The sequence below is a fragment of the Ornithodoros turicata genome, chromosome 3 (assembly GCF_037126465.1).
Source record: "Ornithodoros turicata isolate Travis chromosome 3, ASM3712646v1, whole genome shotgun sequence".
NCBI classification, from domain to species: Eukaryota; Metazoa; Arthropoda; class Arachnida; order Ixodida; family Argasidae; genus Ornithodoros; species Ornithodoros turicata.
In genome coordinates, this window is record NC_088203.1 from 37,997,249 (window position 1) to 38,023,927 (window position 26,679).

Here is a 26,679-nt window from a genome sequence, read left to right on the forward strand (position 1 = left end):
TTTTGTGGCAGGAATCATTCCTTCCTTTCCTCTCAGAAAGTTCGACAGACAGGCAGACTCATTGCTTACATCTGTTATGTAGAATTCTTGTTTCATTGAAGATATGTTCACCCCCCGACAAAAACATTATTACTAAAATTTTTTTCCTAGCTACCTTATTATTCTTTTTGTCATGTGTCTATACATTTGGTGATCTGTCATTACTTTTCCTTTCGACGTTGCATGTTGTACACCACTTGTCCATAATTATTTAGAGATGACTAATGTAATGACTCAGCCAATTCAGTGCTCTGTATGTGAATTGTGCTGTAATTCGGTAGCCCCCAGCACTGCAGAATCTGTGTTTTCTACTAATTTTCTTAATGTACGACCAACTGGCCCTTCTTTTAGCTCTCTCCGATTTCATATATGTGGAATTTTTACGTGCCATGTCACCTCACCAAACACCTCAATAGAGGTGCTTGACCCATCAGTTGATTCCATCTGCACTGTGCTTTAACATTACGTTCATTGTGTTTTGAACAGTCGAACCCCCAACCACCAGATGACATGGATGATGCACCAGAAGAGGAGAACCGTGCACCTGTGGTATATACACAGTGAAATATTAGCATTTAAAGGAGCTAGGAAAGCACTTTAATCACCAGCATTTTTTTGAACCAAGTGGTTAATAAGCATATTAAAATGCACCATGCAAAGTAATACTATCAACAGGTGCATAAATATCCCAGAATTCGATTTTGAAAATCGCGACCGTGCGCAACGGTGGCAATACCCGGAACGAGCCGTCGAGCCGCTTGCGTCATTTTGACGTCAGAAAGGTGGATCCCCTGATTGGTTTCGAAGAACGTCGTCTGCTATTTTTCACTCGGAACCCCGCTGCAACGGTGGAAGACGTTTCTTTTGCTTTTTCTCTGGTTTATCAGATACAGTAAACGAAGACTGGTCTACAGACACTGTTCAAGGTTAGACCGTAAGATTGTAGAGGCCTCCTCATTGAACTCCCCGAGCGAAGTCAACCAAAAATCGGTCAACCTCTCCCGCTTGACCTTGCTTTCCCTAAAGCGACCTCCCGGAGTACGTGGATTATGAAAATAAACTTCAGGTGCCAGTTGAACGCTATTCTGTCCGTGTCTGTGTTTTGTATGCTGTTCGTTATTGTGGTGACTGTTTCTTTTGTGTTGTTGGTGCCAAGACGTATAAACACAGTGCGGCACTAAGCGCTGTTTCACTTCACGCCTCGAAATGATCGCTGCATGGCTATGACCACTAATTCCGTCCGCTATGGCATTATATCAATATACGCTATATCACTAATTCGCTATGATCACTAGCGCCCGTCACTTTGACTAGCAACTTTGTTAGCCATTCAGTTAATTCCTTATTCAGCTGGAGGAGCGTTCTTGCCCATACGTTGTCAGATGCAATCCAGTGAAATCTATCGCAATATGCCGCCGCCGGCACATCGTGGCATCAGGAGTTGAACATTCATTGCCTGAGTTACACACCAACATAGCCAAGCAGTGTCATAAGAGCACCACAATTTATGGTCAACTTACCAACCATCGAGCTAAACGAGAATTGGCCGATGCAGACTACAAATGTGGACGACGCAGACACGCAAGTTTGAGTTCATCCGCGCTCGGCGCCATTTGTTTTGTCACCATATAGTGCATCAGTTTTATCCACCATATAGTGACCGACAACGCCGGTTAAGTTTGCGTCCGACGACATATCAGCGTGCACTGAAACAACACGTGACTAGCGTAAATTTTAGCTGACTATGAAATGCACATGTTGCGCACGGAAAACTGCCAACGGCAAACTGTGACTAACCCACACATAATATTGCAAGCACACAACTAACATGCCCTCCTGCTAAGCCAAATGTCTTCTAAATGTGTCTTTCGTTCGCTAAGGCGACTTGAACACATATAGAAAATTCCTGAATTTGAGTGGTTAAATAGTGATGTTACGTTCTTAATCGCGGCATAACATCTTACGAAGCAGCATTTCCCCGTTTCCTTGTTTCCAGAACAAGAATTTCGAGAACGGGGGTTTCACGACCATGAATATCGAGGTCCTCCCTTATTCATCCCTTGACAGAGAGAAAGCAGGGTGAAAGAAAACGGAAAGGAAGAAAAGAAAACCAGTCAGCACTGACCCGGATAGAAGCGCGGTCGCCGCTTTCAACTTTTATTACGTCACCAATGACGTTTTTTTCTTTCTCCTCCTCGTTTGACCCGGAGGAGCGAGTCGAGTGGGAACACGCTCGGCGATGTTCGAGTGTCTTTTTTTCTACGAAAAACATCGCGCACAGAGAAAATTTTCGTGTTAATCATCAAGTTAAGTTACCTGCTTCCACAACGCGTTCGGAACGGAAAATTTTTGAGATGGCTTTCAGAGCTCCTTTAAGAGAAATTCACATAAAATGATTACAGGAAGTGGATCCTCAACCTAGCACCTCCAGTGATGCACCCTACATCCCAGGCATGAACACTCAAGCGTGTCCTGAGATACCAACTACAGCTCCAGCAATTGCAACCGAGGGGGACGTACAGAGACAGAGTGTGTGCCGCCGCAGGCGCAGGAGGGTACCACCTCCTGTGGCAAACCGCATCCTTGAAGTACGAGAGCGGTTGGGACAAGAGGTGGCACAGCTCCGTGAGGTAGTCATGAATTGGCATAGTTCTGGTCTTGATATTTTATTTGCATTACTGAGCTCGAAACACTTCATCCACACCGCTACAATGTTGAAGATAATTCCTTCGCTTCCCTAATAACTGGGTTCATACACATTCCCTATACCTGTCATGTACTAACAGCAGGCCTGTTTTGTACAGCTCCTGGCACCACTGATCGGCCCCATGACTGAGTTGGTTACACTCATGCTGAACAGAGAGAGGAACAGGGACATGCAAGCATAACGTAAGTTCAGCTTTGTTGTCGCGCTAAGATCATCTAACGGCGCAACATGCTTGAGCTCGTTTAGTCTTGTGAGGACACACATCAATGGCAAGGTAAATAACTTTGCTTTCAGGCAACTTACTAAAGATGAACGGTCACTTAAGTTGAATTTAACACTTAATTCAGCTTCACTAAACTACGTCACAAGCTAAAGTCTGTAAAAAAGAATGTAGCGCTTATTTCAAGTTCTGTCAAACCTCGATCTCGGATCAAAGTTAACCTGCGTTGGTGAAACCGGGCCGAAGTTTGCATGTCTAAGCCTTTTTAATGCGTACTAGGAACTACTGCCCTCCAATGCTGGATACTAACCTTGCGAGTGATCTTGAAAACAATTAAACTTGCAGTATGAGGCTGTACATAATAAAATGCTTTCAACTGAATTCTTGAAGTGGGTATTGCAAATACATAGCTATTTATGCGTCTCTAGTATTAATACTTGAAACTCACTCTTATAGAGACTACCAAACTAAGCAACGGGGACCTGCCAAGAATGTGTCACGAAGGTCAGAAGGCAGATACATAGTTTGGATGAGGCGCCTTTTATGTTTTTGTATGTGTTAAAACTTAAAAGTATATGTCCACAATTCTATTGCGTATGCGCATTGCCTGAGATGTTGAAGTGTCACGGCTGGGATTATCGGCAGCTCCAAAATCGTCCTCGTCAGATTCCTCATGGTCACTGTCATTTTCTACAGTCATCACGTCATGCTCCTCAGTTGGCATAGGCAAATTGTACGAGTGACATATGTTGTGCAGAATGGCACATGCAGTAATGGTGTTACAGGCCCTGTCTGGTGCAAAGTGCAGAGTGCGGTAACGCTGCTAGCACCCGAAGCGCATCTTCAACACTCCAAAACACTGTTCGATCCGAACTCTGTGCTGCTGTGAGCCTTGTTGAATGCTTCCTCTTTGTCTGTTCTAGGAGACCGAAAAGGAGTCATGAGCCAGGGCTCAAGTGGGTAGCCGAGGTCCCCTGTAAACCATATACAAAGCAACATGTTAACTTCCTTCTGTGATACTCATCCTTTAACCAAATTTTTGAAACCAAACTATTTTCATTGTACTGATCTTTTCAACATGTTTCGTGTTTTTTAATGACAGTTTCTTCCTTAAAGGGGTTGCGACACGTCATTCCAGGTTATTTGACATAATCGTAAAACACAGTTCTTTGCACCGATGTCAACCTGCGTTGAAAGATTCACTTAGTATTCTAACATGCAATGCAATGCATTCATGATGTAATAAACCACATGTGTTAAAAGTGTCCCAGCCCCCTTTAAGCTGCATGATGGTGTAACAAACATTCGTCTCTTTAAAACCAGATTTTGTACTAAAGGGTCCAATGTGCATTACTGGTATCCTTACTTCCTTCGATGTTGCTCAAGTATGTTGAAGCGTGTTTATTCTGTTATTAAAGCATCTTTAAGTGTGTTCATTCCACGTTTGCAAGTTATCACCACATTCATTTACTGTTTGTATCACAATTTCGTTATTCTTTCACAGCCAAATAAACAGTGTATATTCTTCTACTGTGCATCATCTTGCAGTGGGAGCTTGAAATTACCTAGTAGCCACTTTCCCTCTGCAAAAAGGACCGAGGCCCTCTGGCGTATCCTGCACAAGCTCCAGATGGCAGCATCGTGGCAGCTTCCTGGGTATCTTGCATTAATGTGGAGTATCCGTCGACTTGCATCGCAGATCTGTTCATAGAAGTCTTTATAGCACTGCTCGTACGTCTTTAAACATGCCTCTTGAAAGTACACAGTGTAATTGATTCCATATTTACCTACCCCCAGTTCAATGCATGATACCCCTTATGGCAGTAATAGTTGCCATCAATGAAGCGTGGATCTGCTGTGCTTGGTGCGATGATTGAGACTGCCGTCCCATCAACTGCGCCTGCATGAAAGGTAGCATTATGAATAAGCGATACAATGTGGTTGCATGGTGTTCATGCACATATGTTACATACCAAGACAACCAGGCAGGCCTTTTATATTATAGAAGCCACGCTTCACAGCCATCTTTTCTTCAGGGGTTGAAGGAAATCGCAAGCAGCTGGGAGCCAGGTTTTTTATGATGGCCATGCTGACCGCATGAATGGCCTCTGAAACCGGTCGCTTTGTCGTTGCGAAATACTCCTCATGAGCGACGTTATCGAGAAAGGCGCCGGTTCCATAGAATCGCAGTGCCATCAGAACCCTCTGTTCCACGGAAAGCGTGGTGGAACGCCACTGCTGCGCTGTAAATGAAATACATTTTCTGTCAACGCGGGTTTACTACATTCAGAGCCCAGCAAGTTGCACGAAACCTATCCCCGATGTTGTTGTTGTTGTTGTTGCTCCTCAAGCGGGATGGCGCTTATCCGCTAGGGAGATTGGCCAGGACTACGATGTTCTGTCCTTCTCTCCTCTTCTTCTTCTACCCCCTAGCTATAATGCGAATTAATGCGAGGTCCGGCCCAGAGGAGGAAACAAAGTAAAATATTACAGAATCCCGCTGAATGGACAAAGAAGATAATTTCGTCATTGAATGGAGTAGAAGAAGAAGAGGTGGCCAATCTCCGCTCACGGCCATCTATAATTCGCTACAACACATGTAATCATTCGTGCCTTTACCCCGCGAGACAACTCATTGTACGCGTATATGCAATCACATTTCGCTACATTATTCATACTGCATTACCTATTGATTGATGGTTAAATGATACAACGACTACAACTTCTAATACCACTGCGTAATACAGAAAGGTAGTACGTACGTCGTTTCAAGTCTCCCGAAACTGTGTTGCAGACTTCTCGAGTTGCATCTTTTGAGAGCCGGAAGTGTGCAACGAACTGATCATCTGACAGGGCTGTGAATGCGTCAGTATGTGGACGAAACACGCGAACCACATCATCTTCACCGATGCCCACATCTGCGAAATATGCATAGAGCTCCGCCATCTTTGAGCTCTCGCGACTCTTACTGACGAAGAATGACGCTAAGACTTCCGTCGTCTGTCACTCTCACCACGATGACGGTAACCGAGGAGTTCAGCGACGGTGTGAAAGAGGCCAGCAACGCCGCTTTAGCTGCACATGACGACGAGGGTCACGCGGACGCTCCGTTGCTCTGGCAACGGTGACGAGCAGCGCTCACCTGCGAACGCCAACAACGCTCCCAATGGAAGAACAAAAAAATTATTGCGGTTGACTTTGTAGCCACTCGTGTACTGCCTGCTTTACTTCGTCGTCACTGGCAAGCTTTTTCCCACCTAGCGCTTCCTTGAGTAGGCCAAATAGGTGATGGTCGCTGGGCGCAAGGTCCAGCGAATACGGGGGATGGGGAAGACGCTCCAGACGAAGGTCCTTCATTTTTTTCCACGGTCGCACGAGCAGTGTGCGGCCGCGCATTGTCGTGCTGTAGCAGCACGCCACGGTGTTTAGATTTTATCGCGGGCTTCAACGGTTTCCGGAGAAGCTCACTATATGACTGGCTGTTGACAGTGACTCCCTTGGGCATGTAGTGCTCAACGATTGGGCCTTTTGCATCCCAGAAAACGGCCAGCATTACCTTGCTGGCCAATGGCAGCGAATGGAACCTCTTTGGTTTCGGTTAAAGGGAATGCTGCCACTCCTTGCTTGGCCTCTTGGATTCCGACTGGAAATAGTGCACCCAACATTCGTCGCCAGTGACAATACGTTGCAAGAAGTCGTCGCTCTCAGCTTGATACCGCTGTAACAACCTCTGACAGGCGTCCATGCGACGTTCCGTGAGTTCCGGAGTCAAGTGCTTTGGTACCCATCAAGCTGGTACCTTGTGGTGCTGTAGAACGTCGGGAACAATGTGGTACGCCGAGCCATGACTGATGTTCAAGTTTCCAGCCACTTCGTCGATTGTTACATTGCGGTTGTCACGTATGACAGCTTCCACTGCAACGATAATGTCATGCGTAGAGGCAACGGTTGGCCGCCCGGAGCGGGGTGCATCAGCCACAGATGTCACGGCAGTTAAACTTCCTGCGCCACTCGTACACTTGCTGCAGCGACAAACAAGTATCCCCATACTGGGTCACCGTCCTCCGATGAATGTTCCTTCCATTTTCACCTTCACTCGTTAAAAAACGAACGAGTGAACGATGCTGGCGCACACGTGCAATGGGGCAGCCATCTTTGATGTGGCCTGATGACGTCACACTTCCCGTCATGCCACCTTTCCGCCTCTCACTGTATCGTCTCGCCGTGGAAAACAGCGTTTGCGAAGCAAAGTCGCGCGCTGTGATTTTTATGTTACTTTTTGACTGAGCCAGACAGACAGTACTAACACTGAATAAATCAAGTGCTATTCCCAATGCACAAAAAGTTCTCGTATGTGTGCATTACTTTAAGTACATCTCTAGTTGCACACATTTCCCCGTACTTGATTAACATTTTACAATGACATCTTGGTATTTTCCCCCTCAAGTACTGCAATACACAAGCCACAGTAACAAGGTAAAAATTGGCATCACACTTAGGATCGAGGTCATGTAAGTCATGTGTTGGTAATCTAGGTAGGTTTGCGTTGAGAAGGTCATGTCACCAGAAATAGGATACCTCGAAATATTATTAGTATTACTTTTGCGGTGACGTATTTCAGAGAATATTGAAAGTACCAATGACCCCAAGGCAGATTGCCCATACTTGGTAAAAATGGTCTGTTTCTCTTTTTTAATGAAAGTGGCATTTTTATCTGGACAGTTATTGGAGATACTGTCGCACCCAATACTGAAGAATCGATTGCCTTATTATCGCACTATTTGCTTTACGATCTGTTCTGGCCACTTCGGGATGCCTGTACAGTCCTGAGAAGTCTTTCTCTGTTGTTAACGATAATGCGTCAGGACCTGGGAGGCCGTACAGTTTGCAGGTGTCGTGTAGCACGGCACACGCATATATAATATTCGCTGCTGCCGTTGGGTTGTACTGGAGAGCTAGGAGGCGCAGAAGCCACCGAAATCTTGATTTCAATCCATCAAAACACCTTTCAATTACGCTTCTTACTGTTGCACGCGCTCTGTTGTAGAGGTCGATCCATTCTGTTTCCAGTTCTGGTTCGTCACCCAGGATTGGGGTCAAAATCCAAGGTTCCAGAGGATAGCCACTGTCCGCTGAAATACAAGCATCACCATGTGTATTTAGCATGTGTACATATGCAGTCTTTTCCACTTAATATGTCAGTACTATTGAGAAAGCGTGTCCAAGGCTCATGGAGTCAGCATTTAAGTTCGTGGAACATTTTCCGGCACATACAAATGTTCTGGACAGCTTTCAGTGGCTACAAATTAATTTTCTTTATTCAACTCTGAGCCTAGTTAGCCTAGTCAAAGCATTGTTTTATGTCAGAATCCGAAAGGGCACTAGTAATCTGTGCCCCTTAAGGCAAATGATTTACGTAGGCTATGGGCGTACCCAGAGGGGGCAAGGGCTGCCGTGCCCCCACCCCACCCCGAGCGCCCAGGTCGCTTGTGAAAAAGTGCGTTCTTTAGTCATGGGTCGTTATGAGTATTCTCCGATGTTATTACAGGAATCTCTAACACCCGCACAGTCCGCAACATCCGCCTCCAGAAAAAAAGGTTGTGGGGGGTTGGACACTCGCCCCCCGGAAAAAATCTTGGGAGCGCCCATACTTTTTCCTATACTATTCTTGGCACTGTGGTGTCGCTCATGATCGCATATGTCTCGCGACGTAAAGCTACAAATTATTGTTGTTGTTATTATTATTATTATTATTATTATTATTATTCCTGTCATTCAAAGTGTTCATACCTCGAAACATCCATAAGGGAAAAGCTTCGCAAAGATATATGTCGTTCATCCTATAATTTTTGGACAAGTAGATTTGTTCATGTCATTTTGTCACACTTTAGGTGAACTCCCTGCACACAACCAATGCCATATACATCCCATAGATACACTTTTGCACATATCTGTACATTCCTTGCATTCACATATTTATGTAACATGTAATCCCGATCGAAAAATCCATTCGAGCCAGTCCTAATCGAACCATTAGACCTATCGTAATTTCGGACATCTCCAATAGGACTAACGAGTTAGTGATTTGATAGAACCACTAAGACCTAAGGGCCTAACGGCTTGATGGGAGCTCCACCAAAGAAAAAAATTCTAAAAAATAAACATTCGCTTTTTCTCTCTTTTTTCCGATTCCTGTCATGACACAATTTAATCTCTCTTGATGCAGTTCTTTCTTTTGCTTCCAAAACGTTTCAAGATATGGAATGTGCACAGCGTTAGGCGAACTAAACACAAACGAAATAAACAAAAAGCTCTCCAGAACTTCAGATGCAGTCACAATGGACACTGGAAGGCAGTGTCCATTTCCTTTGATGTCGCCATATCAGAGTAAAAGAGCAAAGCGAGTCAGAAGGGCATCGCTCGCTCACGCTCATCATGGGCGGGGCCCGGAGGCTCTTCTCCCTGCGTTGAGTAAAGGTAAAGTGTCACATTCACACGCACAATCATAAGAGCAAGGTCTCATCAGATGCCGGCATTAGTGTGCTGGGTAGCTAGCAATCCAAAGGAGATGTAAAAGAAAAAAAATATCATACACATAGACGCACAGATCGTCAGCTTATGCGCATTTCTGCCGCGACAGAGGCCTAATACCAGTACATATTGCTTGCGGGGCTTTCGCTCCTCCAGAGGCATATCGCACACAATAAAAAATCCTACACTTACTGGCTCAGGGACTTTACGTCTCGCCATTGACCCTTCATGCACACCTGGATCGCTCTTGTACTTATAGTTCCACCTAGACCTCTGATCTTTCTGTCCTGGCTTACTAGCATTCCAGCTACACCAGTGGCCACTCTGAAGTTTCTCACTCGCGCACTCATCAACGCGCCTCTACCTAATAGGTTTCAGGGAGTATGTTTTCAACAGTTACTGCCTCCTAGGCTAACATGATGATGATAGAGTGAATGAATGTTCGGTTGATATGTGACGAACGATGTAAATGAAATGTGACGATGTGGGAAACAAGAACAATGGTATAAGGTATAGGATAAAAGCAATAAGAATGAAAGACGCAGAAAAAACGCAGACTTACCTCAATGCCTCCCTCAGTCAGCTGAAAGATGACGGCGGGCGACATCCACTGTCTGGTGAACTCCACTCTCTTTTGTCTGTAGAGTTGTCTTTTAAGAGACCAGCCTACTTCGCTTCTCCACAATTCTCACAAGGATAGTTGAAGTATGGGGTGGCGTTTTCCCATGGGCAACATCGCACCACATGCGCCATCGCCGGTAAGTTAGCTCAACCACAAGAAGAATGAACTGTCTCCTTCTGCGTCTATTTTTCAACGAGCAGTTTAGGAACCGTACTGTCGAATACGTAATGGCTTGGCCTGGGAAGAGCCGTCTTTCTTCATTAAGGAAAGGTAATATATAACGGAATTCAAAGAAATAGTGCTCGATGCTTTCTCTACCTCCGCATAGGCAGCACACCCCAGCTAGGTGTTTTGCACTCAGATGGTAACCAAGCCTCGGTAGCATACCATGAGCTAGTGGCCAAGCAAAGGCACTCCGTATTCCATCTAGGAAATACAATGCAATGTTTTGCCAATTTGGCGGGCCTCCAGGCATCTCAAGACGAACCTGGTACACTTTCTCTTTCCTGAGTAGCTCTGCCATAGGTGACGTCGTCATGTTAAACACATTCCTTTTTTTCTACAGTCGTCATGTAGTCACTGACAGGGTTTGCCGTTCTCGGCTTTACATTATCAAGCTACCCTCTATATGTCTTATACCTATATCCAAAGAGTATCTGACAATGGCGCTCACTAGCCTCATGTCACAATATAGTGCTTCCAATACCCACTTTATGTGTTCTACTCTCGCTATAGTGCTTCTGCTATAGTGCTTTCCTTTAATGCTTTGGCATCAAAGTGCAAGTGGATGCAGATAGTACAAATACTATAATTAGAGCTTGTCTTCCGTGATCTGGCGAATCCAACAGTCTTGTTTGCTGCTGCGGTTAAATAGAATGGGTGAGGTGTCTAAATTTAATTCATTTACTAACACAAGCAACATTGAAGTGAGGAATGGCTTGAGGTAACTCAAGGCTAACACAATGTCTGTGTTTCTTAATGCGTTTGGTTGAGACATTATGTAAGTCCATCGCGAATCGAACGTTCGCGGTGCAATCGCGCGTTCTCTTTTATCTTTTTCGTTCTTTCTTTTACTCTCGGAACACTCCATTCCATCAGAGAAGTCCGTCGACTAGGAAAATTTTTGAAACTGCCGACACGCGACATCTGCAAGATATACGGAAAGGGACGTCCACATATGATGCTCCCAATCGTTTTATGGATGCCTATGGTACTGCCGCACGGCACGTTAGGCTGCGAGCGTCGCGCGATGCTCAATCGTCTTTGCACTCTGGGGCGTTCGCATCTTGAGTCTCTGATCGCTGATCAGTTTTAGGGAAGTTTTATGAGGTTCACATATCATGAACCATATTTAACTTACTCTTGAAGCAATGGTAAAATATTTCGAGTAGCAATGAATCAGACGGCATAATACAATAGTAGCTTGACGGCCGGAGGTCTATGGGCCTGTTAGGACAATGCCAGCTTCCATATTGAATACTGTAAGCATGTCGGCGGCTACAGCGTTGCTCATTTCTTGTAACAGCTAGAACATTCGTTAGAAGGAAACGGAAAAGGACAAGACTAGGACAGGACAGTAGTTATCTGTTTTAGTTCTCTTCTTTACGGGGTCTTGAATGGAGTGTGTTAGCGATTATACGCTATGCCATGTCATATCTCTATTGTCCCATTAGGGTCCCCGGATCTACTATGAGGCATCGCCTGTTTGACCGCAAAGTCTCGTTGACGGACCATTGGGTTTTCCTGAGGGGCCACTAAGCTTACATTATGGGCAGTTGGATACCCTTTGTTGGGCAGCCAGAGGCTCTGTAGTACCATCAGGCCTTTTTGTGGGGCCATTCGGCCTACCTGACGGGCTGTGAAAGAGCATTGAACGCTAACAGTCCTGTTGAACCACTAGGAGTTGTTAATGTGCCGGCAAGCTGTTTTGATGGTCCATCAAAATATTCTAACGGACCATTAGGATTCCTGATTGAGCCCTAACGGATTTTTCGATGGGGATATTTCAAGTGGCGTAGCACACTCAGCAATAAAGCCGAGGCAACAAACTGCGTGTGTCACTACCCTTGTTGGGGGGTCCCCGATATCCACCATTAAGAATAAACGTTTAAGAATCAAATATTCAAGAATAATCCGCTTAAAAAATACACGGTTAAGAATATCTCCCAAAAACAAACCGCTTACTATCCCCGCTTGGAGATCACCTTTTAATAATCCACCACTAAAAATGAACTGTTTCAAAATCCCCTCACCATCTAGCACGGAGGCGGACTGATTGCAATTTACGCCGGGTTATATCATGTTATGTTAGGTTAGTTTAGTTTGGTTTCGGTTAGTTTGGGATAGCTTAGGCTAGTTTGGTCATGTGAGGTTAGGTTAAGCCCCTTGCTTGCAGTTCACCTTGATTTGGGCCATACCACATGACTCTAGCAACCATAGGGTGGATTTGGGGGGATTCTGAAACGATTTATTTTTAACGATATATTCTTAACCGTGGATTCCTTAGCGTTTATATTTAAACGGGGATAATTCGGCGATTATTTTTGTGCGTTTATTTTTAAGCGTATATTCTGGGAGATATATTTTTAACAGTGGGTACTTACGCGAAAAATTCCGTACGTCACCGCCGCCGACCGGAGCGTACAAGTTGACAATTCTGAGAACTGCGCCCGATAGGTCCAACTCAATCGAAATAACGCGTCCATCCCAATCGCGCTCAAACCACTTTACTACGCCGCGACAAGATGGAAAAATTATAATGCCAACTCCTGACCGAGGAGCCATGACTAAAAAGTAGTGTGGTACCAGTTACCGAAATATGGTATCGCGATACCGATACTCGTTGATTGAGTAAAAAGTATCGAAATACCGATATCGATACCTGTTTTTTAAAGTAACAGAGTACCGCTACCGTTACTCAAAAAAAAAAAGAAAGAGTAACGCGATACTTTGGGCGATACTTTTGTTTGGAATACGGAGATGACGGAGCATAGAAATATCGCTTCCGTAAACAGTTTTGCAGTGAAAAGACAGCATATTACATATGTAGCTCGGAAACGTTATGCTTGAAACAATAGCTGGTTCTTGAAATCGTATTCTGCCATCCTTGCAAGCCGTGGTCTCTCTGGCAGCTAACACAGGCCATTGAGATAATTACGTTAGTGTCAGGCCTAATAAATACCATGGAGTCCAATGACCAAGGAATCCTATCCGAAGTTAAGAATGCCACCGCATATATGAGCGTGACTCAGTGCGGCACGGCAGCGTAGCAGTGGGATCCAGAGCGCACTGTCAAAGTCTTGACCTCTGTTCGCTGACCTCAACTCTTTTATTGAACGCAGCGTGGTTATTTCCTTCAGTTTCAAAGAAAAACGTGGAACACGTGTTGGGTATAATTCCATAATTCCGGTTACCAGTAGCGTAGCCAGACCTCCAAGGTAGGGGGGGCTTGCTACGAAAACTCGCCCCCCCCCCGATCCTGTGTGCGACAACACACACGCACACTCGTGCGCACTGCAAACCGCGGATGACAAAAAAAAAAGAACGAACGAAAATGGTTGAATTGGACGTTTACAGTTACATGTATAGGCTGTCATGACCAATGAGGTGGTGTCACGGGGTTGGAACTATCTTGAAAAGCTCATACTTTGAACACCATTCAAGAGTGCTGGTTAGATAGACGCCATGAACCGCAAGAACTTTCGCGATCGTCACACCAATCCCCCCTTTTTTTATGATGTTCTCCTCGGATTTGCACGATTTGTGTGGGTCGGTCTGTGGCGGGTAGGGCTCGAGCCCCCATAGCCCCCCCCCCCCTCCCCCCGCGGCTACGCCACTGCCGGTTACGGAGTACGTAGGCGTGACCACAAGCTTCTTGGCGAGGGCTGGGCAGGTCACTGCAATGAATAAGAGTGAGAAATATGGCCTGTGAAGAAAGGGGGGGAACTAAAAAGTATCGGTATCGGTAACGATACAGTAAGCGCGTTACCGTAAATTTGTAGCGAAAATATTTTTCCGATACCGACTTAAGGAAGTATCGCGTTACGCACTCCGATACCGAAAAAGTATCGATTACTGTGACTGCGTTATTCGTTGCATCAAATGGAAGGCCGGCCACAGGGGCCGGCTTCCTGTAGCGAGACGCATGTGAAATGTTTATTGAAAGAGTAAACAAAGGCGTGTGTATTGTCATCAAGCAGGAGAGCCACCTATGGAGGTAGTCCCAAAGGTGAGACGTTTAGTACAGACAACCAGGGCTGCGTTCAATACCCCGGTTAGTCGACTGCCTAGCGGTCTAACCGGAAGTGCCGCTATGTTAAGTTTCGTTCCAAATCTCGCCAAGTCCGCTATTCAGTCGGCTACCGCCTAGTGCGCATCGATGCAGTCTAGTTACACGCCTGACCATCTGACAGCCGGGATGGAGACGCGCGTTGACGGTACCAGCGTGCCCGCTGTTTCTGCTGGCTTTAAATGTAAAGTTGCACATAGTGGTATGCTTTTTAAAACTGCATAGAGAGTTGCAACACACGTTTAGTTGTGAAGGTGACAGTTTATGCACGATGTCCTACAAACTTAGCGCATTAGAGTCCTGCTGCGCTTGCGCCGTACGCATTTCTTGGGTGAGCAACGAGATGGCGCCACAGGCGCCTCGGCTAGGCAGGCCTGTTCTAATAGTGACAAGCAAAGGGGTCTACTCAGCTGCCTGCAATATAAAAGCGTAGCTGAAGGACACGCTGGTTACAAACCGTGAGAACGTTCCTGCCAGAACGGACAGTTAATTTCTACAGAAACAGGATAAACTACGCACCTCATCTTCACCTACGCAGAGACGCCTTTCTTTCTTTTTATCCTGTCTCACTTGCTGTTTGTGTATTAAAGCTTCATTGCTGGTTCGTGAGTCTATCCTGTTCATCTCGTCCTGCGTTCGTCCTGTGTTTTCCCCTCAAACTCAAGGCAATGTTAATATCAAGATATTCTCGTTTGCACGTCGTCACTGTAGCGTTTCAGGATTATTCATATAGATGCATGGCATGTACAAGAAGCAATCTCGTCTTGCGAGTGTTCTTTTCCGGCAAGTGAAATAGAGTTTCCTTCGGTGTAAAGGGTAGTTCTCCTACTTGATCACAGTACGCACAGCGTAACTACAAAGCATGCGCACAGTGTGCACAGTATGCACATATGGGCCCGCTAGTTCACAAGCGGAATTGGGCATACGTGTATTAGCTTCTCCGGCGTCACACTATGCTTCCTGCGTCACGGGAGCAGATCGGACAGGCCCTCCACGGTCGTAGCACTCCGCACAAGGCTGATTTTCTGCGACTCTCTGGTTTTAGTGAAATTCCGGAGTGATACGTAATTGTTCAGCTAAAATACGAGTATTTTGCATGGTCAGTCCTGGAAGACAGCCTAATTGAGCAATCCTCGTAGGTGCCATTTCCAGGTTATATTTACATATAGCACTGCGCAACGCACTACGCATGCGCAGCTGTGAGCTATTCCGTGCACTTGAGGAAGATGCCTTTGTGAAGCGCAAAGGTAGCACCCAACTGTGAGGTGCTGTGTAGTCGGCGTTGTACTGTGGAGAAGTCCAAAAGTAGAACATTCAGAAGAGACTTACCTTCTCATTCACGCAAGAAACTGCTCGAATGGAAGCTTCTTTTCAACTAGAGAGACTAAACGAAGCCATCTCCTACCGATAATGGGTGTGAAAGGACACTAATAAGACACCATATTCCTTACTTGCGCGACAGACAAGGGACAGGGGCCTGACTCTTCTTCATAGGGGAGCCACCCAACTGCATAATCAGATACCCCGAACAAAGGCTAAGCTAATGCCACGAAAACCAGTCCCCTCTTCAACATTCGCCTATAAGGATGGGATACTATACTATTGCCTGTCCGCATCCTTGATTGTGTTCGTTGTTCTTCGTTCATCGGAAAGTTAGCCGTGTACAGACACCGGTATAAATACTATAATTACGATGGTGGGAAACATTATTCGCCTCTATATCGGGGGCGTCCAACTCATACCAATCCGCGGCCCGCATTGAGCCATGGAGGAATACAGATGTCACGAAAATCAGTCCCCTCTTCAACATTCGCCTATAAGGATGGGATACTATACTATTGCCTGTCCGCATCCTTGATTGTGTTCGTTGTTCTTCGGTCATCGGAAAGTTAGCCGTGTACAGACACCGGTATAAATACTATAATTACGATGGTGGGAAACATTATTCGCCTCTATATCGGGGGTGTCCAACTCATACCAATCCGCGGGCCGCATTGAGCCATGGAGGAATACGGATGTCACGAAAATCAGTCCCCTCTTCAACATTCGCCTATAAGGATGGGATACTATACTATTGCCTGTCCGCATCCTTGATTGTGTTCGTTGTTCTTCGTTCATCGGAAAGTTAGCCGTGTACAGACACCGGTATAAATACTATAATTACGATGGTGGGAAACATTATTCGCCTCTATATCGGGGGCGTACAACTCATACCAATCCGCGGCCCGCATTGAGCCATGGAGGAATACAGATGTCACGAAAATCAGTCCCCTCTTCAACATTCGCCTATAAGGATGGGATACTATACTATTGCCTGTCCGCATCCTTGATTGTGTTCGTTGTTCTTCGTTCATCGGAAAGTTAGCCGTGTACAGACACCGGTATAAATACTATAATTACGATGGTGGGAAACATTATTCGCCTCTATATCGGGGGTGTCCAACTCATACCAATCCGCGGGCCGCATTGAGCCATGGAGGAATACGGATGTCACGAAAATCAGTCCCCTCTTCAACATTCGCCTATAAGGATGGGATACTATACTATTGCCTGTCCGCATCCTTGATTGTGTTCGTTGTTCTTCGTTCATCGGAAAGTTAGCCGTGTACAGACACCGGTATAAATACTATAATTACGATGGTGGGAAACATTATTCGCCTCTATATCGGGGGTGTCCAACTCATACCAATCCGCGGGCCGCATTGAGCCATGGAGGAATACGGATGTCACGAAAATCAGTCCCCTCTTCAACATTCGCCTATAAGGATGGGATACTATACTATTGCCTGTCCGCATCCTTGATTGTGTTCATTGTTCTTCGTTCATCGGAAAGTTAGCCGTGTACAGACACCGGTATAAATACTATAATTACGATGGTGGGAAACATTATTCGCCTCTATATCGGGGGTGTCCAACTCATACCAATCCGCGGGCCGCATTGAGCCATGGAGGAATACAGATGTCACGAAAATCAGTCCCGTCTTCAACATTCGCCTATAGGGATGGGATGCTATACTATTGCCTGTCCGCGTTCTTGATTGTGTTCGTTGTTCTTCGTTCATCCGAAAGTTAGCCGTGTACAGACACCGGTATAAATACTATAATTACGATGGTGGGAAACATTATTCGCCTCTATATCGGGGGTGTCCAACTCATACCAATCCGCGGGCCGCATTGAGCCATGGAGGAATACGGATGTCACGAAAATCAGTCCCCTCTTCAACATTCGCCTATAAGGATGGGATACTATACTATTGCCTGTCCGCATCCTTGATTGTGTTCGTTGTTCTTCGTTCATCGGAAAGTTAGCCGTGTACAGACACCGGTATAAATACTATAATTACGATGGTGGGAAACATTATTCGCCTCTATATCGGGGGTGTCCAACTCATACCAATCCGCGGGCCGCATTGAGCCATGGAGGAATACGGATGTCACGAAAATCAGTCCCCTCTTCAACATTCGCCTATAAGGATGGGATACTATACTATTGCCTGTCCGCATCCTTGATTGTGTTCGTTGTTCTTCGTTCATCGGAAAGTTAGCCGTGTACAGACACCGGTATAAATACTATAATTACGATGGTGGGAAACATTATTCGCCTCTATATCGGGGGTGTCCAACTCATACCAATCCGCGGGCCGCATTGAGCCATGGAGGAATACAGATGTCACGAAAATCAGTCCCGTCTTCAACATTCGCCTATAGGGATGGGATGCTATACTATTGCCTGTCCGCGTTCTTGATTGTGTTCGTTGTTCTTCGTTCATCCGAAAGTTAGCCGTGTACAGACACCGGTATAAATACTATAATTACGATGGTGGGAAACATTATTCGCCTCTATATCGGGGGTGTCCAACTCATACCAATCCGCGGGCCGCATTGAGCCATGGAGGAATACGGATGTCACGAAAATCAGTCCCCTCTTCAACATTCGCCTATAAGGATGGGATACTATACTATTGCCTGTCCGCATCCTTGATTGTGTTCGTTGTTCTTCGTTCATCGGAAAGTTAGCCGTGTACAGACACCGGTATAAATACTATAATTACGATGGTGGGAAACATTATTCGCCTCTATATCGGGGGTGTCCAACTCATACCAATCCGCGGGCCGCATTGAGCCATGGAGGAATACGGATGTCACGAAAATCAGTCCCCTCTTCAACATTCGCCTATAGGGATGGGATGCTATACTATTGCCTGTCCGCGTTCTTGATTGTGTTCGTTGTTCTTCGTTCATCCGAAAGTTAGCCGTGTACAGACACCGGTATAAATACTATAATTACGATGGTGGGAAACATTATTCGCCTCTATATCGGGGGTGTCCAACTCATACCAATCCGCGGGCCGCATTGAGCCATGGAGGAATACGGATGTCACGAAAATCAGTCCCCTCTTCAACATTCGCCTATAAGGATGGGATGCTATACTATTGCCTGTCCGCATCCTTGATTGTGTTCGTTGTTCTTCGTTCATCGGAAAGTTAGCCGTGTACAGACACCGGTATAAATACTATAATTACGATGGTGGGAAACATTATTCGCCTCTATATCGGGGGTGTCCAACTCATACCAATCCGCGGGCCGCATTGAGCCATGGAGGAATACAGATGTCACGAAAATCAGTCCCCTCTTCAACATTCCCCTATAGGGATGGGATGCTATACTATTGCCTGTCCGCATCCTTGATTGTGTTCGTTGTTCTTCGTTCATCGGAAAGTTAGCCGTGTACAGACACCGGTATAAATACTATAATTACGATGGTGGGAAACATTATTCGCCTCTATATCGGGGGTGTCCAACTCATACCAATCCGCGGGCCGCATTGAGCCATGGAGGAATACAGATGTCACGAAAATCAGTCCCCTCTTCAACATTCGCCTATAGGGATGGGATGCTATACTATTGCCTGTCCGCGTTCTTGATTGTGTTCGTTGTTCTTCGTTCATCCGAAAGTTAGCCGTGTACAGACACCGGTATAAATACTATAATTACGATGGTGGGAAACATTATTCGCCTCTATATCGGGGGTGTCCAACTCATACCAATCCGCGGGCCGCATTGAGCCATGGAGGAATACGGATGTCACGAAAATCAGTCCCCTCTTCAACATTCGCCTATAGGGATGGGATGCTATACTATTGCCTGTCCGCATCCTTGATTGTGTTCGTTGTTCTTCGTTCATCGGAAAGTTAGCCGTGTACAGACACCGGTATAAATACTATAATTACGATGGTGGGAAACATTATTCGCCTCTATATCGGGGGTGTCCAACTCATACCAATCCGCGGGCCGCATTGAGCCATGGAGGAATACAGATGTCACGAAAATCAGTCCCCTCTTCAACATTCCCCTATAGGGATGGGATGCTATACTATTGCCTGTCCGCATCCTTGATTGTGTTCGTTGTTCTTCGTTCATCGGAAAGTTAGCCGTGTACAGACACCGGTATAAATACTATAATTACGATGGTGGGAAACATTATTCGCCTCTATATCGGGGGTGTCCAACTCATACAAATCCGCGGGCCGCATTGAGCCATGGAGGAATACAGATGTCACGAAAATCAGTCCCCTCTTCAACATTCGCCTATAGGGATGGGATGCTATACTATTGCCTGTCCGCATCCTTGATTGTGTTCGTTGTTCTTCGTTCATCGGAAAGTTAGCAGTGTACAGACACCGGTATAAATACTATAATTACGATGGTGGGAAACATTATTCGCCTCTATATCGGGGGTGTCCAACTCATACCAATCCGCGGGCCGCATTGAGCCATGGAGGAATACAGATGTCACGAAAATCAGTCCCCTCTTCAACATTCGCCTATAGGGATGGGATGCTATACTATTGCCTGTCCGCGTTCTTGATTGTGTTCGTTGTTCTTCGTTCATCGGAAAGTTAGCCGTGTACAGACACCGGTATAAATACTATAATTACGATGGTGGGAAACATTATTCGCCTCTATATCGGGGGTGTCCAACTCATACCAATCCGCGGGCCGCATTGAGCCATGGAGGAATACGGATGTCACGAAAATCAGTCCCCTCTTCAACATTCGCCTATAAGGATGGGATGCTATACTATTGCCTGTCCGCATCCTTGATTGTGTTCGTTGTTCTTCGTTCATCGGAAAGTTAGCAGTGTACAGACACCGGTATAAATACTATAATTACGATGGTGGGAAACATTATTCGCCTCTATATCGGGGGTGTCCAACTCATACCAATCCGCGGGCCGCATTGAGCCATGGAGGAATACGGATGTCACGAAAATCAGTCCCCTCTTCAACATTCGCCTATAAGGATGGGATGCTATACTATTGCCTGTCCGCATCCTTGATTGTGTTCGTTGTTCTTCGTTCATCGGAAAGTTAGCAGTGTACAGACACCGGTATAAATACTATAATTACGATGGTGGGAAACATTATTCGCCTCTATATCGGGGGTGTCCAACTCATACCAATCCGCGGGCCGCATTGAGCCATGGAGGAATACAGATGTCACGAAAATCAGTCCCCTCTTTAACATTCGCCTATAGGGATGGGATGCTATACTATTGCCTGTCCGCGTTCTTGATTGTGTTCGTTGTTCTTCGTTAATCGGAAAGTTAGCCGTGTACAGACACCGGTATAAATACTATAATTACGATGGTGGGAAACATTATTCGCCTCTATATCGGGGGTGTCCAACTCATACCAATCCGCGGGCCGCATTGAGCCATGGAGGAATACGGATGTCACGAAAATCAGTCCCCTCTTCAACATTCGCCTATAAGGATGGGATACTATACTATTGCCTGTCCGCATCCTTGATTGTGTTCGTTGTTCTTCGTTCATCGGAAAGTTAGCAGTGTACAGACACCGGTATAAATACTATAATTACGATGGTGGGAAACATTATTCGCCTCTATATCGGGGGTGTCCAACTCATACCAATCCGCGGGCCGCATTGAGCCATGGAGGAATACAGATGTCACGAAAATCAGTCCCCTCTTTAACATTCGCCTATAGGGATGGGATGCTATACTATTGCCTGTCCGCGTTCTTGATTGTGTTCGTTGTTCTTCGTTCATCGGAAAGTTAGCCGTGTACAGACACCGGTATAAATACTATAATTACGATGGTGGGAAACATTATTCGCCTCTATATCGGGGGTGTCGAACTCATACCAATCCGCGGGCCGCATTGAGCCATGGAGGAATACGGATGTCACGAAAATCAGTCCCCTCTTCAACATTCGCCTATAGGGATGGGATGCTATACTATTGCCTGTCCGCGTTCTTGATTGTGTTCGTTGTTCTTCGTTCATCGGAAAGTTAGCAGTGTACAGACACCGGTATAAATACTATAATTACGATGGTGGGAAACATTATTCGCCTCTATATCGGGGGTGTCCAACTCATACCAATCCGCGGGCCGCATTGAGCCATGGAGGAATACAGATGTCACGAAAATCAGTCCCCTCTTCAACATTCGCCTATAGGGATGGGATGCTATACTATTGCCTGTCCGCGTTCTTGATTGTGTTCGTTGTTCTTCGTTCATCGGAAAGTTAGCCGTGTACAGACACCGGTATAAATACTATAATTACGATGGTGGGAAACATTATTCGCCTCTATATCGGGGGTGTCCAACTCATACCAATCCGCGGGCCGCATTGAGCCATGGAGGAATACAGATGTCACGAAAATCAGTCCCCTCTTCAACATTCGCCTATAGGGATGGGATGCTATACTATTGCCTGTCCGTGTTCTTGATTGTGTTCGTTGTTCTTCGTTCATCCGAAAGTATGCCGTGTACAGACACCGGTATAAATACTATAATTACGATGGTGGGAAACATTACTCGTCTCTATATCGGGGGTGGCAAACTCATTCCTGCCCGCGGGCCGCATTGAGCCATGGAGAAATACAGATGTATAGATTCGATTTATTATTGTTATCAATAACGGACGTATCTTCAGTATATTTCGTCCAACGTAAGATTAAAACGAAGCGACCAATTTCAGCGAACTGGTTCTCATCGGTGCAGATCAATCAGTTCCGTTTGTAAGTCATCAGGAACGTTGTCCACAGCTGCGTTCTTCCTCAACGCGAATGATCTTTGCACGAATTCACTCGCGAGATCAGCGAGACCGAACCGCTCCGTTCCTGATGGCATTGAAGGCACCTAATACTATACAAACAGGCCATGTAGGATTTGCTCATAGATTTTGGTAGGATCGTGGTCTAGGATTTTTCTAATACCAGTCGGGTAAAAATCGGACGCAATGGCAGGTTTAGAAAGTCATCGGAAAGAACGAGGGAAGCAACACTGAAACAGACAGGGAACGTAGAACTTTAAACCTTCTATCATGCGATTAATTATGTTTAAATGTTCAAAGGTCGACGTGTTCACTGTTGTCATGCGCCAATCGGTCCCGCTCATCTCTTGTTTAGAAAGCCATCGGGTATTACAGGTCGACGGCAACAATTTTTGTATTACTAATCAAAGCCAGATAAATGGCGGATGAACTGCACAAGCACGGAGCCCGAATATAACGCAACGACCGTTCACTTCGTACGAATTTCTTTATTCTTAGTTGCATGCATATTTCAGGAGCTTTTAGTGCACAATTCTCGGTACTTTAGTGAATGCACTGTGCACACGCTATTGAAAACTCCTTTGCCAACAATTGCCAACAAGTACAAACCGATAATAATAATAATAATAACTTTATTTTTGTTTAGGTGCCCAAAAACAATCACTGGCGTCTTCTTGTTGGTGCACTAATAAAGCAGCAGGCACGAAGCGATTTTTGTGAGGTGCATTTTTGAGGAGACTTCTTCGCCAGGGGCCTTTTTTGCTGGGGGGCGTTTCCTCCGGGGACATTTTCTAGGAGGATCTCACCTACCCCAATTGTATCCTGTCTATTTTACGTGTTACAATGGATGCCTCCGACGGATTTATAAAACAAATTAGGGTTTATGGCTGTATTTCGAAGCTACCCATTCGCGTTGGTACCTGCCGCCTTTCTACCCGTTCTCAAAACTCCCCTCTCCTTGCGCCCGGCGCAAAACAACTCTTACCGGTTCTTCTCAAGACAACCCAGTCGCGTTTGTACACTGTAAACTTTTGTAAACACTGTAAAAACTTTTTTTTTGTTTGTGTAAATGGCTTGTCCCATGGTGCAGACCTTTTCGGTGTTGTCTTTACACCCGAATCCAGGGTGTTTTCTAAAACACGTTTTAATTAGGTGTATTCATCGCGAAACATTCTTTTAGTGGGAGTTTAGAAACAAAAACTCCGCTCAAAAAGGGGAGTATTGTATTCAAAACACCTTTCAGGGTCGAGTTGTTTTGTTGCAAATACTCCCTCTCAAGTGGCTAGTGTAATACAAGCTCCCGCGGCAGCATACCCGCGACGGTTTATGGTTCTATAACATCATCCAGACCTCATATTCATAGTCGATCCGACTGCAGCAAAATGTGCCTCCATGGACTTTGCCATCGTCTCCTGTCACTGTCTCTATACCCGGCTTCAAGAACAACAACAACAAAAACAGCTATCCTGATGTTATCCTTAGAAAACTTACGTTTGACTTCATTGAGACTCAATACTGCAACGGTACCGATGTATACACGGATGGATCGTCGGCCAGGGACTCTTCATCTTCAGCCTTTGCCATTCTGCAGGAGTCCGTTACACGTGGATGTCGTCTGTCTCACCGCACCTCATCGACATCCGCTGAGTTTTGTGCTATCCTGCTATTCTTGACATATGCGCCAGGCTATGAACCTCGGCCACGAGTCATTTATACCGACTGCAAAGCAGCTCTCCTGTGCATTAAAAACATGCGCATCCGCGGTTCCCTATCTTCAGTGGCGATAGATATCCTGTGCGCCCTGAAGTCTCTCCAAGAACGCTCTCACTCCGTTGCCTTTCAGTGGGTTCCAGGGCATTGCGGAATAACTGGGAACCACGAGGCCGACGCTGCCGCTGCACATCAACAGCTGCCTTCTACGCCCATTATACTTTCGAGAGGGTACAGAAGATTCCCCCTCAAGCATTTGTCTGATTCCTGATCTACCCTACAGTGGCAACGCGACATTCCAACCAGGTCCTCTTTGCGAAGTGTAGACCCAACTCTGCCATACAGGCTGCCTGCTAGGCTTCCTCATCCCCTAAAGTCGCTCATCCACGGGCTACGTCCGAGCTTACCTTGCTAACGTAGAGCGTATACTCCTCCGCTGTCAGACTTATATAAACGAGAGTTTATAAGTCCCAAACGTCGCCACACCAGCATTGGACAGCTGTTTCGGCCTTATTGGCCCTTGATCAGCAATGCGCATTGCTGATGAAGGCCCAATGAGGCCGAAACAGCTGTCCAATGCTGGTGTGGCGACGTTTGGGACTCATAAACATATGTTCAACGTTCAGCCAAAGAGCCTATGCTATTTTTTTCTTCATTTTATATCAACGAGAGACGTACACAATCCCAGCCTGCCACCCTTCAACTTGTCGCGCATCATCGGCCCTTTGGGACACCGCGACCCACTCCAGGCCGGCATTACGTCATGTAGTTGGGTCTTTTGAGGCGACTGACCTAAAGGACTCATTCTGACCCCGACAGCGCCCTGGGACATTCCCACCAATCATGGTCAGGATCGCCAACGCCACTCCGATCATCACAGTCATCTCTCATCATCGTCATAACGCATATTAGACCCCCTACCTATGAGGTACTGTTCAATTCCTAGAGTAGAAAGTCTCCCCACCTCATCATCACAATGTAATTTGTGTTTTGTCAGGAGGAGCAATAAACTTTGAAATTTGTCATGTTCCTAAAAAAGAATGTGTCAGACACCCTTGTGGACTTTACAATATAGTACACTGTCAAAGGGACAGCACAAACGTGGTGGTGGTTACGAGCAGATGAATCTTTTCCGCACAACCTATTCACTCGCTCACGTCCCATTCACATTATTAAAAGACATCCATGGAACCTTTCTGAGACGTAGATGGGTGCCTCATTTCTTCATTGTAGGGACACGCTGAGGCTACGTTGTGCACATGGATGGGATTTCCTCATATATCCCCAGTCATGTCACTGGGATCAGCCTGTGTTTTGAAGCAGCACAGAAACTATTTTCAACTCCCTGTTTTCTTTCTGTACAACTGTTAAGCATACCAGTAATATGCACAATGATAATAAGTCAGCCCGCAGAGACAAAGTTACCGCAGAAAAGGAATTTAGTGGGCGCCGCAAAAAGCGACCGTGCGCTACATTGATGGAGAGCGTAACCATCCTCCGGCCTTGCGCTGACGTCATACTGTCAGCGTTTGCTGACTGGTTGAGAGAAACGTCGTCTGCTACACAGCTCTCGCCTGCCAGTGAGCTGTTTAGGGCTCTGAAGAAGCACAGCTCCCAGGGAAACTACACGGCGGGACAAGGTAATCCTCCATGCGCATGGTCACCCTTTCAATCACGAATCCCCCCGAGGGAGGAGGTTTAACGGCTATAAAAGAAGAAAGCCCTCAAAGCAAAAACAAAAAAAATCGGTGGTAATTTAACGGTAAATGCGAGAGAAATGTGTTAGCAATAAGAGCCTTCACTGCTCCATACCTGACATACGGATATCCACAACCGGTCTTAACCCAACTTCCGGTTATCCAATTCCCGACTAAAACCGACTTCCGGTTTTCCGCTTCCCGTCTATACTTGACTTCCGGTATCCACTGCCCGTTCAACTCGGCTTCAGGTTCAACACTTCCAGTCTAACCTGACTTCCGGTTGTCCATCTCCTATTTGTATTTAGGAAGGGAGTTGCCTCAGGACAGAAGCCGCCGATATTTCGAACAGACACTGTTCTTCTTCTTCGCCCAGAAGAAGAACAGTCTCTGTTCGAAATATCGGCGGCTTCTGTCCTGAGGCAACTCCCTTCCTACATCTCTACCGGTTCGCTGGATTTCTACCCATCCTATTTGTATTTGGCTTTCGATTCGACACTTTCAAGTACTATATTTAAGTCTATTTAATTAGCCTTTAATTAGCCTCAATTACTTTGAGTTACCCTGTAATTACCCTTTAATTACCGAAGGCCACCTGCAGTAGTCTTAAATTTCATTCAGTTCCCTTTAATTGCATTTCCTTACCTTAATTGCTCTCAGTTCCGCTTTAATTTATGTGAATTACATTTAATTACCCCCGATAACCTGTGGTTACCTCTGTGAATCCTTAATTTCATTGAATCATTCTCTTAATGACATATATATTCTTCATTACCTTAAT

General features: G+C 45.8%; 1 long non-coding RNA gene and 1 pseudogene across 1 annotated transcript; both read right to left on the reverse strand.

Moving 5' to 3' along the window:
• Window positions 1-3,487: 3,487 nt before the first annotated feature.
• LOC135386880 (uncharacterized) lies at window positions 3,488-5,357 on the reverse strand. Its single transcript, XR_010420685.1, has 4 exons — window positions 4,940-5,357; window positions 4,758-4,866; window positions 4,532-4,667; window positions 3,488-3,940 (listed from the first exon to the last, which is right to left on the reverse strand). It is a non-coding gene; the product is annotated as an uncharacterized LOC135386880 (long non-coding RNA).
• Window positions 5,358-6,753: 1,396 nt separating this feature from the next.
• The window catches only part of LOC135389332 (uncharacterized), a 46,377-nt pseudogene continuing 26,451 nt past the window's right edge, over window positions 6,754-26,679 (reverse strand).